Genomic DNA, 13,124 nt, shown 5'->3' with positions numbered 1-13,124 from the left:
AGGGTCAGCAACTCTGAGAAGTCATAGCAGCCTGCACTACTATCAGTCAGACTGCACCAGTGAAGTCTCAATGGTGGGGCAGCAAGCAATGGGGGAGGCTGTAGCACGACCAGGCTTCCTGTCCTCTGCAGGAAGAAGGCTCATCTACTGCTCCTGACTGCCAGCGATGAGCATAAAGATTTCAGAATAATTTAGGTGGCAACAGGACAAATCTCAGAAGACGTACTAAATTGCATTCCAATAAAGCAACAGAGGCTTAACCAGAAGAAAAATAAATTTTAAGTAAAAAATGATAAACTTGACCATACTTGAAGCTTGAGTTTTAGAACAATTCCTGCTACTTATATGTAGTATGTATTTCTGTTTTTGCATGCTTTTATCCATTTAAGTATAACATAGATTGCTTCAGTGTTTTCAATTTGGGCTAAAAATCTTTCCTTTTTTGGTATACAAAACAACTTTTTAAGGACAAAATCATTTCAGAGAAACAGGCTGATTTATCATGCCAGATGTAAGCAACAACTTTTCTGACTCTTAGTTACATATTGGGGTTTGTTTGTTACCATACTCTTCTCTCATGGGGATTCACAGAGGGTTTACAGTGAATCACAAAAGCATCAGGATTTTCTTGACAATCAAGGGATAGCTGGTTTTTCTGACTCTTCTAATATCCATTTGCTTTTGTGGCTAATAGTGAGTCATAAGGTATTTGGCAAATAGCTCTGCACTGATGGAAATCTTTCTCCAGAAATCCTTTATTTGTAAGTGTGTCCTACTTCCCTTCATAACAGATCATGTAGTTTTACTTAAGTCAGACTAGGCTTTTGGAAGAAAATGAGTTTAAATTTATTCTTCTGTAACAAACAATGATATAGTTTTGATACTAGAAGTGGGAGAATGCAAGATATAAACGTTTCAGTGGCTTACAAGTTATATAAAAGAATACAGGTAAACAATCAGATGAGAAATCAAAGAACATCTAATAGGATTTTCACTTCCAGATATGACAAGGTCACTACACCAGACTTGCTTCCAAGCAAAACACAGCAATACAACTAGTCAAAAATAAATGAGAAAACTGTTTTCAACTAACAGACAGGAAACAAAGGACTCTGATCACTGAAATAAGGGAAATACCCCTTGTGTCCCAACCTGGACAAGGCTTTCTTGGCCACAAGACAGGAAGGGGGAACTCAAGTGGAACACTGCAGTCTCACAGCGCTGAAGGTCACAGTTTGGGAGTTTAAGCAGCTGGAACATGCAAGACAAGGTACTAAAGAGGAAAAAGCTGTGAGAGAGTGAAGGGCTTAATAAATAAAATACTCGAGAGCACAAAAGAAGTTACTGCAGTAGAAGACAGATAAACAGAAAAAAATGTGGGGCAGAAAACTATATAGAGAAAAATAATCAGAAACTTTCCAAGTTGGGAGTCAAGAAAAGCCTATGCAGGATAAATGTAAAAAGTCCTACATCATGGCACATCATACGTAAACTGCTGACCCCAAAGATAAAGAGAGAATATCTAATGTAGCCATAGGAAAACACACATGTGGGATAACAAAACTACAAATTACAACTGACTTCTCATTAGAAACAATGAAGTCAGAAAACAATGAAAGGTTGTCTTTAAGAGTGCTTAGAAAAAAACCATCTTGTCAACCCAGAATCCTGTATCTCGAGAAAATATCCTTAAAAGTCCAAGGTGAAATAAAGAACATTTTCACAAAAAGAGAAATGATCCTAGTTCATTGCCAGGAGAATTGCACTACAAGAAATATTAAAGAAAGTACTTTAGGCTGAAGAGAAATAATACCAAAAAAGAGATCGACAAGAAGGAATAGAGTACAGGAAATGGTAAATAATGGGTAAATACAAAGAATATCTTTTTTTTTTAATTGTGATTCCCTTTAGAGACAACTGATTGTTGCAAAATAAACATACTGTAGGGTCCATAAATATATAGAGACAAAATACATGATACAGTAACACAAAGGCAGGAGGGTGAATGGAAGTATACTGTTGGAAGGTTCTTAAAATTTATATTAAGTGGTACAATATCCCAAGTAAGCTGTAGTAAGTTAAGGGTGCATACTGTAAATTCTAAAGAAAAACCTAAACTTTTCTTCTAAAGTAGAGGAAATAAAATGGAACACTAAAACATACTCAAGTAATGCAATAGAAGACAAAAAGGAGGTAGAGAAAGAAAGGCAGGGAGAAACGAAAACCAAATTGCAACAGCCTGTGAGGGAGGAGAACTCAATTCCAATAAGAAAACAAAAAGTCAAGGGAGTTGTCACTTAAACCCTAACCATGAAAAGAAACTGGAAAAGCTACATAATTACAGCTTTTAAAATTTGTCAGAGACTGAGAACACCCAGAAACCTGAATCAACCCCAAAAAGTGATAAGCATGTTTTAAAAGAGAAGAGATTCCCAGTTGCTAACACACTTGACTGTAATAGGAGGATACGGAATCTGCCACAGACAAGGGTTGAAGAGAAAGCAGTCTAACTGCTTTGAAGGGCTATACATGGACTGGCACACTAGCATATAATCCAGAGGAGCCACAGACACAGGGAGAGGTAGCACGAACCACCTGTGTCCCCCCGCCCCCAACCACACACACACTCACAAACTCTTTCCCACTAGTCTTCACCAAAAATGGGGGCAAGGGAAGAGAGTTGAGATCATCTCCACAAAACCTTCCAGGCTTTGAGCTGAGGAAAGCCTGAAATGGAAGATAACAGGAAAGCCAAGAGAAACTTTGCAGAGGCAAGACCCACTTTTAGAGAACAGGGCTGCCATACACAGGCCAGCGACTGGGCAGCAAAGCTACTATAGCTTTCAAGGCACAGAAAGCAAGGGACAGAACTAGAAAGCAGAGAGAATTCTTCAACAACCTAATCGCGCCACTAGTCTGTAAAGCAGGGAGACACCGCCTGCAATTCAGAAAGATTTGGAATACCCTGTAAATACATCAGAAGGTGCTCAATACCCCTAGTCAAGAGGGAAGGACAAATTCAGTTAAATACAAATTAAAGCAACTCAATACAACTTCTCCATTCCTATAGTTAAATAAAGCCAAATACTAGCAAAAAAAAGATAATATCAAATACTAGCAAACATTCAGAGTACCTAGAATTCTCATCTATTTCCATGAGAAGCATAAAATGATATTAATATAACCACTTAACAAACACATGAAAACATGCTCAACATCACTCATTATCAGAGAAATGCAAATTAAAACCACAATGAGGTACTATCTCACACTGGTCAGAATGGCTGCCATCAAAAAGTCTGCAAGCAATAAATGCTGGAGAGGGTGTGGAGAAAAGGGAACCCTCTTACACTGTTGGTGGGAATGCAAACTAGTACAGCCACTATGGAGTACAGGGTGGAGATTCCTTAAAAAACTGGAAATAGAACTGCCATATGACCCAGCAATCCCACTGCTGGGCATACACACTGAGGAAACCAGAATTGAAAGAGACACGTGTACCCCAGTGTTCATCACAGCACTGTTTATAATAGCCAGGACATGGAAGCAACCTAGACGTCCATCAGCAGATGAATGGATAAGAAAGCTGTGGTACATATACACAATGGAATACTACACAGCTATTTAAAAGAACACACTTGAATCAGTTCTAATGAGGTGGATGAAACTGGAGCCTATTATACAAAGTAAGCCAGAAAGAAAAACACCAATACAGTACACTAACGCATATTTATGGAATTTAGGAAGATGGTAACAACAACCTTATGTGAGAGAGAGCAAAAGAGACCCAGATGTAAAGAACAAACTTTTGGACTCTGTGGGAGAAGGCGAGTGTGGGATGGTTTGAGAAAAAAGCACTGAATCATGTATATTACTACATGTGAAATAGATGACCAGTTCAAGTTTGACGCATGAAGCAGGGCACTCAAAGCCGGTGTGCTGGGACAACCTTGAGGGATGGGATGGGGAGGGAGGCTCAGGATGTAGGGACACATGGACACCCATGGCTGATTCATGTCAATGTATGGCAAAAACCACCACAATATTGTAAAGTAATTAGCCTCCAATTAAAATAAATAATTTTTTTTAATGAAAAAGAAAACCTGCTGGGCAATTTCTTAAAGTTAAACATATACCTATATTATGTATCACATTTCTCCTAAAAGATATTTACCCAAGAGAAATGAAAATGTAAATCCATAAAAAGTCTTATACAAGAATGTCTATAGGGATTCAGGTGGTGTTAGTGGTAAAGAAGCCACCTGCCAATGCAGGAGATGTAAGAGATGTGGGTTTGATCCCTGGGTCGGGAAGATGCCCCGGAGGAGGGCATGGCAACCCACTCCAGTCTTCCTGCCTGGAGAATCCCGTGGACAGAGGAGCCTGGCTACTTATGGTCCACAGGGTTGCAAAGGGTCAGATTTGGACACGATTGAAGCAACTTAGCATGCATGCATGCATATTAGTTTTATTGATAATAGCCCAAAATGAGAAAAAAACTGACATGTCCATTAAGAGGAAAATACGTTATAAAGTGCAGTTTATACAATGGTATTCTACTCTGCAAAAAAAAAGATAATGAACTACTGACACATACAACAGCATGGATGCATCCGGAAACCTTTATTTTGGGTGACAGTCAAACAGAAAATTCCATGTCCCCATTTATTTTATTTTCAACAAGAGATGAAATTAATCTATAGTAAGAGAAATCAGAATAGAGTTTGCCTATAGCAAACATTGACTAGAAATGGTGTAAGAGAACCCTCTAGAGTAATGGAAATGTTCTGTATCTCAAATAAGATGCTGCTTACATAAGTACATACATTTGTCAAAACTCAGGGCTATAAACTTGAGCAATTCACTGTATGTCAATTTTATTTTAATTTTTAAAAAACTTTAAGATTAAAGTGAGGATAAAAATATGAAGAACAAAAGAAAAATATAAGAGAGGATAAATCCATGATAAATTGTTAAAGTTAGGTATTGGATATATAAGGGCATATTATTCTATTCTGCTTAAAATTTACCATAAAAAAAAAAGGTTTTTTAAAAGGCAACTGAATAATAATGTATTATGTATTTGAGTTTGCTAAGAGAGTAATCTCAAGTGTTTGAACCACACACACAAATGGTAATTGAGAGGTGAAGTGAACGTGAAAAAAGTGAAGTCTCTTAGTTGTGTCCCAACTCTTTGCGACCCCATGGACTGTAGCCTGCCAGGCTCCTCTGTCCATGGGATTTTCCAGGCAATAATACTGGAGTGGGCTGCCATTTCCTTCTCCAGGGGATCTTCCCAACCCAGGTCTCCTGCATTGTAGGCAGATGCTTTTCACTGTCTGAGCCACCAGGGAAGTCATTGAGAGGTGACAAATACGTTAATTAGTTTGACTATAGTAATTATTTCACAATATATACTTATGTCAAAATATAACACTGTCCGTTTTAAAGATATACAATTTTTACTTATGCAAAATAAAAATCAAGCCTTTGGGGCACCTATTTTATATGGAGCTCTTTGGGTGGCAATTCACAGAAGCCAATTAGAGCTAGCTTAAGCACAGTTTATGGGCCTAAACGGGGCTTCCCTGGCAGTTCAGATGGTAAAGAATCTGCCAGCAACGCAGGAGACCCGGCTTTGATCCCTGAGTCCAGAAGATCTCCTGGAGAAGGGAATGGCAACCCACTTCGGTGTTCTTGCCTGGAGAACTCCATGAACAGACCATGGGATCACAAAGAGTTGGACTCAACGGAGCAACTAACACTTCACTTCATGGGGCTTAAGAACAGAATCAGTGATTGGGAAATTAGAAAAAACTTATTCTTTCAAGGTATCTATTTCATCTTTTTCTCTTTGTTTTCCTGCCCACATGGCTACTACCAGATTCCACAAGATTACATAGCATTGTGTAGAAGCCCAGAGAGAAAAGAGTGCCTGATTTCCTTTTTCACCCTCCTCTGTTCTCTCTTGTTCTCTTTGCTTCTCCCCTACAGTCTCTTTCAAAATGCCCAGGAAGAGAACTGGTCTTGCTTGGATTACCTACACCAGGATCAATGAACTGTGGAGAGAAACCAAACGTACAAGGCAGAAAAATGGCAGTACTCTGGAATCCAATAGCAGGGGGAAAGGGACATTCTCAAAGAATGAGTACTGACAAACAATCCAAGAGAACCAATTATATGAGTCATGGCCTGTTTGAGAAATTCATAAACACACTGGACCTTCTTTAAAGCAATATGTACACACTCACAAACACCAAACTGTCCATACAATTTGAGGGCATTCACGAAGCCCCTGTAATCCATTCTTAGATCCTAATTTTAAAACTATTAGCCATTTAGATATTGTCAATGTTTCAAATACTGCTCTCAAATTTTTAAATTTTAAATACTGAATATGAAATCACATCCAAAGGTTTTTCAGCTACAAATACAACACACATAATAAAGTATTAAGTCTTTCACATACATATAACATGTAAGACTATAGCAACAGCACGGAATAGGTACTCACAGAAGAGGCTAACAGATGCCAACTGGAGGCTACCGTCATTAAATGGACACCATATGGCAATTCCTCACATGTTTTACTACAGTTGAAATCCTTTTCCATAGTATGTCCCTAATGATTGGGTATACTTGGTAGATGTGTACCAAGCCCCTCTCCCATTCAAATCATAACACGGAAATTACCTCAAAAATTAGTAAGATCTAGAGCATTGTATTTATGATGGCCCAGAAAAAAAAACAAAAACTATATACATAGCTTAATCAAAAGTTTCTCCTCAAAATACATAGATACTACTGTATGTCATTTTACTCAAAACAAGCACAAACCAACACAAGCAACAGAAATAAGCTAGGGAGATAAAATCAGAAGTAAATGCTTCAAATCTATTATGAAACAGGTGAGATATAAATTTTAAATTACATGAAGGGAGCCAGGAAATCTATACCCTCCGCTTGTTATTAGGAAGCAGTCAATGACATTATTAGTATACCCTTAACCTCTGAGTATATAATGAAAGGAAATGGCTACATTTTACCACAAAATGTTCTACATTACAGGAAAAAACAGAAGAACAGAACACAAAGAACAATGTTTCAATAGAGTTGTGTTACTCGTACATTCTTTAAACGTATAGAAAAAGGCGCTTATGAACACAGTATTATAGCCATGCATTTTGATTCTATAACATATCTTTTATGAATTTCATATTTGAAAATACAATCAAATCTAAAATATTCAGTGTTATATCCATGCATTTTGACTCTATATCTTATATAAGCTGATATATAAAAATATTCTGAAAATCTAAAGTATATCTTTGCTGATACATTTTCTATACAATCTCTGAAAGAGAATCTAATTTCCTGAGTATGTGAATACATAAACTTGATGAAATCAAGCTCATGATGAAGCACCATTGAGTCTGATTACATACAACAAAATTTAAAGCAAAGATCATACTCCTACACCATATTAAAAATTTTTGTACTAAGCAGAGTTATAAAAAGTAAGACACTTTAAATGAGGTTAAAAAATATTTTTTAAGCAGAGTTAACTGCTATATTAATACCATTTTTGTATACAATATTGAATGCATATATTAAAGTCGGCACATAAAGTCTAAAAATTAATCAACTACTGTTTCAATTAGAAATTTCTGTACTTGAAAAACTTTGGCGAAAGTATTCTTTAAATTATAAATTTATTCATGGATTTAACATGAGTAATTTTTAACAGCTTCATATATCCCTGAAGTTCTAAGGCAGGCAGTAATTTGTAATTTTGGTTGAGTCATATATTTCACTTGGATATGCTAAAAGACTCAGGAATACCAAGAGTTACTAGGTACAAATACTCCCAGTCAGTGTGAGTGGTGTCTACATTTTTTTTTTCTGCTTATTTTTGAATGCAGAGTACTTTCATGTAATACCTGAAGCACAAGCTATTTTCTTAAATCATACTTCACTGCTTTAAAAATATGGGAAATGACATAAGACAGAGGAATCTCTAAGTGTGAGGGTTCATAAAGAAAGGTCTCTGAATATCCCCTGTAAGATAGTCAAAGGACTTAACAGTAGCTCAGGAGAAGGCAGGATTTTGGTACTGTTTATATGTACATCATAATCTCATAGAATGATCAGTAGGCAGAAGTGACAATTAGTTCAAGAAGTCAAACTTAAATTCTGCTACTAAATTCTAGTATGATTCACATCAAATCAAAGTTAATGCACATTATTTACCTCACTAGAGAAAACACTGCATGTATCTGCTTTTCAGACACTAAAATGCAACGTTCATATAAATTCCCTCATGTGAAATTCAAAACTAAAGTAGCTTTTGGTACAAATAATTCACCAGGGCAGTGATTTGAAGGGGCACTGACTGCAATGCACAACTGTAGTAACTGCAGCTCAAAAATATAAATGCTGTCTTCTTATGTCTGCATCAGGGAAAAGACTTTTAGTCATAGTCCATCCACATTCCTTACCATCCTCCTCTAACAAGCGGACAATCAGAAACTCACAGATATACCCAAAGCCCACTGCCTAGACACACAGTGAGAAATATTAATAAAAATAGCCTCGGAACAGACAAGAAGCTTCTGTGCTACAGACGGTGATTACCTGGAGGTAGGAATTGCAGCTGGTTATTAGCTAATCGAAGATGACGTAAAGCTCTCAGACGACCAATTTCTGGGCAAACGATTTCTAAGGCATTGTCACTAAGATCCAAACATTGTAGTTTTACAAGGGACCCAATGGCTTTGAAGAGAAAAGAAGGGTAAAAGCAAAATTAATTTGAATCAAGTGTTAAGACCAACTTTTAATGCAATTAAATATTATCCAAGTTTAAATATTTTAATACTTAATATCCCTGTCTCTGGTGCTGACATAATAGTAAAAGCATGTATCAAATTAATTTTTTAAAACATTTTTATTGCAGTATAGTATCAAACAACATTCTATGAAGTAACACTTCCACCTCAATATAATGTTAACTTTAAAAAGATTACAAATAAAAATGTTAAAACAATGTAAAAAACTACTTGAATAAATAATTCACAAAATGATATATAGTCTTTTTTATCTAACCAAAATGCTTAACTCAACTAAATAGACTAGAACTAAATAGACTTTAACTCAATAAACTAGAAGTTATTTTATTATTTACCCAATGTCAATTTATCTGATAATAATTTACTTAACCATTATAAATATTTTACACTTATTAAATTTAACTGCAACTGTTAACTAGACTTACTAATTAGGGGGAAAAAAGCTTTGAAACTAATCATGATGTTTTATAATTAACATTCCCTAATACTCCAACCAAAATAGGTTTAAAGAGACAATCTGTTCTACGATTATAAAGCACAGATTTAACTCTAGCATCTCCTAACTATTAGTAAAAACTGAAAGTGTATTTACCTTCCGGAACCACAACTATGTTATTTGAGTGAAGATACCTAGAAAAAAGAAGGGAAAAAAGTTATTATCGCTTAGTACTCCTGCTAGATAATCACCCTGTAAAATGCTCACTTAGAAATTTATTGAATATAATAAAAGGACCAGACTTTCTCTCATACACTATTCTAAATGCATAGCACAAAATAATTAATAATCCTTTGAGAATAATACGGTATGCAAGAATTGCAAATATTAAAACTACTTGCTAATTCAGTTTGTTTTAAAAAGCATACACAATAAACAATTATTTCTTAAGCTCATAAAACACATTACTGGTTTCTCTAGTTCATTTTAAGTACTGAAGGTTTTCAGCAAAACACCTAATAATGTTAAGAAAAGTCAACAACTACTGTGTATAGGGAAACACAACTTTTAATTTTTAAAGGATAACGTCACAAAATAATCAAATCAAAGATATTTCAAGACAGCTAGGTGAACCGAGAATGAAGTGATTAAATATTTATCATTTACAATATCTGTAGAAATACTCAACTGTCAAGATACAGAATTTATTTCACAGCAAGTGGAATTTTGTAAACAAGAAATCAAATTCTTTCCTAAAAATAAAAAAGGTCTAACCCAATGACAAGTCCAGGCAAGCCTAAGTCAGTAACATTCCCCACTGAAGTATCTCTAGCACTCTCTGGTGGAGACATCATGCAGTTGTCAGCAGCCAACTATTCAGAGCCAAACAATAGTGACCAATGAAAACCACACAGGAATAATTTTTAAAATAAACTGTATCACTGATTTTGAGACCAGACAACTAGATTTTGATAAACTATTTTCAAAACTACTATCTTATTATACTTCATAATCAATCTTCACATATTTTAAACAGAATTTAGTCTTCTATATTTTATAGCCTAATATCAAATGTTAAAAAGTCTATTACACAAAATAAGTAAGATACAAAATTGATAAATTTAAGATTTCTATATGCTGGATTAAATCAATTTTGTGTGGGTATTAATCTTCTGGGCCTAACACAATTTAACCGAGTTTAAACCATTCTATGATTCATTTTATTCCTTGCTTTGTGCACACAAAATGATTCCCTATTTTATTTTTTAAAATGTATCCATATTTTAAAGTAAGTATTCTTTAAACATTACTCTTAGGAAGCAATATCTAACTACTTAGTCAGATTACTCTAAAAATTCTATATGCCAGAAAACAACTTATAAGTATACACACACATATAAACACACATTTGCATGTGTTACAACAAAAAGGCAGAGTGCCTAGACACCAAACAGAGAGATAACTGATTTTTCTGTAATCCGCAAAATATTTGCTTCAGTTCTAGTCCTACCTATATCTGGTCAGTTCAGTTCAGTCACTCAGTCGTGTCTGACTCTGTGCAACCCCATGGACTGCAGCACGCCAGGTTTCCCTGTCCATCACCAACTCCCGGAGCTTACCCAAACTCATGTCCATTGAGTCAGTGATGCCATCCAACCATCTCATCCTCTGTCGTCGCCTTCTCCTGCCCTCAATCTTTCCCAGCATCAGGGTCTTTTCAAAAGAGTCAGTGCTTCGCATCAGGTGGCCAAAGTATTGGAGTTTCAGCTTCAACATCAGTCCTTCTGATGAACACCCAGGACTGATCTCCTTTAGGATGGACTGATTGGATCTCCTTGGAGTCCAAGGAACTCTCAAGAGTCTTCTCCAACACCACAGTTCAAAGGCATCAATTCTTCAGCACTCGGCTTTCTTGATAGTCCAGCTCTCACATCCATACATGACTACTGGAAAAACCACAGCTTTGACTATATGGACCTTTGTTAGTAAAGTAATGTCTCTGCTTTTTAATATGCTGTCTAGGTTGGTCATAACTTTTCTTCCAAGGAGTAAGCGTCTTTTAATTTCATGGCTGCAGTCATAATTCGCAATGATTTTGGAGCCCCCAAAATACAGTCTCTTACTGTTTCCACTGTTTCCCAATCTATTTGCCATGAAGTGATGGGACAGGATGCCATGATCTTTGTTTTCTGAATGTTGAGTTTTAAGCCAGCTTTTTCACTCTTCTCTTTCACTTTCATCAAGAGGCTCTTTAGTCCTTCTTTGCTTTCTGCCATGAGGGTGGTGTCATCTGCGTATCTGAGGTTATTGGTATTTCTCCCGGCAACCTTGACACCAGCTTGTGCTCCATCCAGCCCAGCATTTCACATGATGTACTCTGCAGAGCGCAGAAAGATTGATGCTATTCAAATGTGGTATTGGAGAAGACTCTTGAAGAGTCCCTTGGACTGCAAGGAGATCCAACCAGTCCATCCTAAAGGAGATCAGTCCTGGGTGTCACTGGAAGGACTGATGTTGAAGCTGAAACTCCAATACTGTGGCCACCCGATGCGCAGAGCTGACTCACTGGAAAAGACCCTGATGCTGGGAAAGATTGAGGGCAGGAGGAGAAGGGGACGACAGAAGATGAGATGGTTGGATGGCATCACCAACTCAATGGACATGGGTTTGGGTGGACTCCAGGAGTTGATGATGGACACGGAGCCCTGGCGTGCTGCAGTTCATGGGGTCGCAAAGAGTCAGACAGGACTGAGCAACTGAATTGAACTGAACTGACTCTACATATAAGTTAAATGAGCAAGGTGACAATCTAACAGCCTTGACGTACTCCTTTCCCAATTTGCAACCAGTCTGTTGTTCCATGTACAGTTTCAACTGTTGCTTCTTGACTTGCATACAGATTTCTCAGGAGGCAGGTCAGGTGGTCTGGTATTTCCATCTCTAAGAATTTTCCAGTTTGTTGTGATCCACACAGTCAAAGGCTTTGGCATAGTCAATAAAGTAGATGTTTTTCTGGAACTCTCTTGCTTTTTCGATGAGCCAATGGATGTTGGCAATTTTATCTCTGGTTCCTCTGCCTTTTGTAAATTCAGCTTGAACATCTGGAATTTCATGGTTCACATACTGTTGAAGCCTGGCTTGGAGAATTTTGAGCATTACTTTGCTAGCACATGAGATGAATGCAATTGGGCAAGAGTTTGAACATTCTACCTATATAAAAGGACTTTAAAATGTCTCAGTCAAAACAAGAACTAAATTATTCACTATTATCATTAAAATAAATAAGTATATTTTAAACATTAAAGTTATCTACATTATAATGAAGAAGCAGTAGTTTAGAATGTTCTCAATCCTGACTGCACATAAGAAGCACCAGTGGTCTTCAAAATATAGATGCCCAAGGCCATCTCAGGTTTTTCTGATGTGTAACTGATAAAGAACCATCCTTGGCAGAATGGATCAGAGAGCAGGTCCTGGAGCCAGACAGCATGTACCTTATTAGCCATGTGAGCAGGGGAACATCTGTGACCTTTTCACTTTCTTAATCTATGGAACTAGAGGATAATAGCATCAAGAACATTGGGATATTATAAGGATTAAATGAATCAATAAATGTAAAGCCCTTAGAAGAAAATTCAGTGAACGTCACTGTTATTGTTATAGTTATTATTATCATGAGTTATCTGTAATCAAAGGCTTGGCAATTTTAAGTCCCTTCTCTTTACTTTTGTCATTTCAAATTAGTTAAAATGGTGGTGTCTCCACCTAAGTGGTTTTCATCAAGCTATTTCTTCTACTCAAAATGATGCATTCATTTTTGTGAGAATGCATGACAATATGGC

General features: G+C 36.6%; 1 long non-coding RNA gene across 1 annotated transcript; it reads right to left on the bottom strand.

The window, feature by feature from the left end:
* Positions 1-3,248: 3,248 nt before the first annotated feature.
* On the bottom strand, positions 3,249-9,499 carry LOC120860651. The gene is made up of 3 exons (XR_005720395.1): positions 9,439-9,499; positions 8,635-8,772; positions 3,249-3,261 (listed from the first exon to the last, which is right to left on the bottom strand). It is a non-coding gene; the product is annotated as an uncharacterized LOC120860651 (long non-coding RNA).
* Between the last annotated feature and the right edge of the window lie 3,625 nt (positions 9,500-13,124).

Source organism: Oryx dammah, unplaced genomic scaffold (genome assembly GCF_014754425.2).
Source record: "Oryx dammah isolate SB20612 unplaced genomic scaffold, SCBI_Odam_1.1 HiC_scaffold_11150, whole genome shotgun sequence".
NCBI classification, from domain to species: domain Eukaryota; kingdom Metazoa; phylum Chordata; class Mammalia; order Artiodactyla; family Bovidae; genus Oryx; species Oryx dammah.
This window is presented reverse-complemented; position numbering and strand designations above follow the sequence as displayed.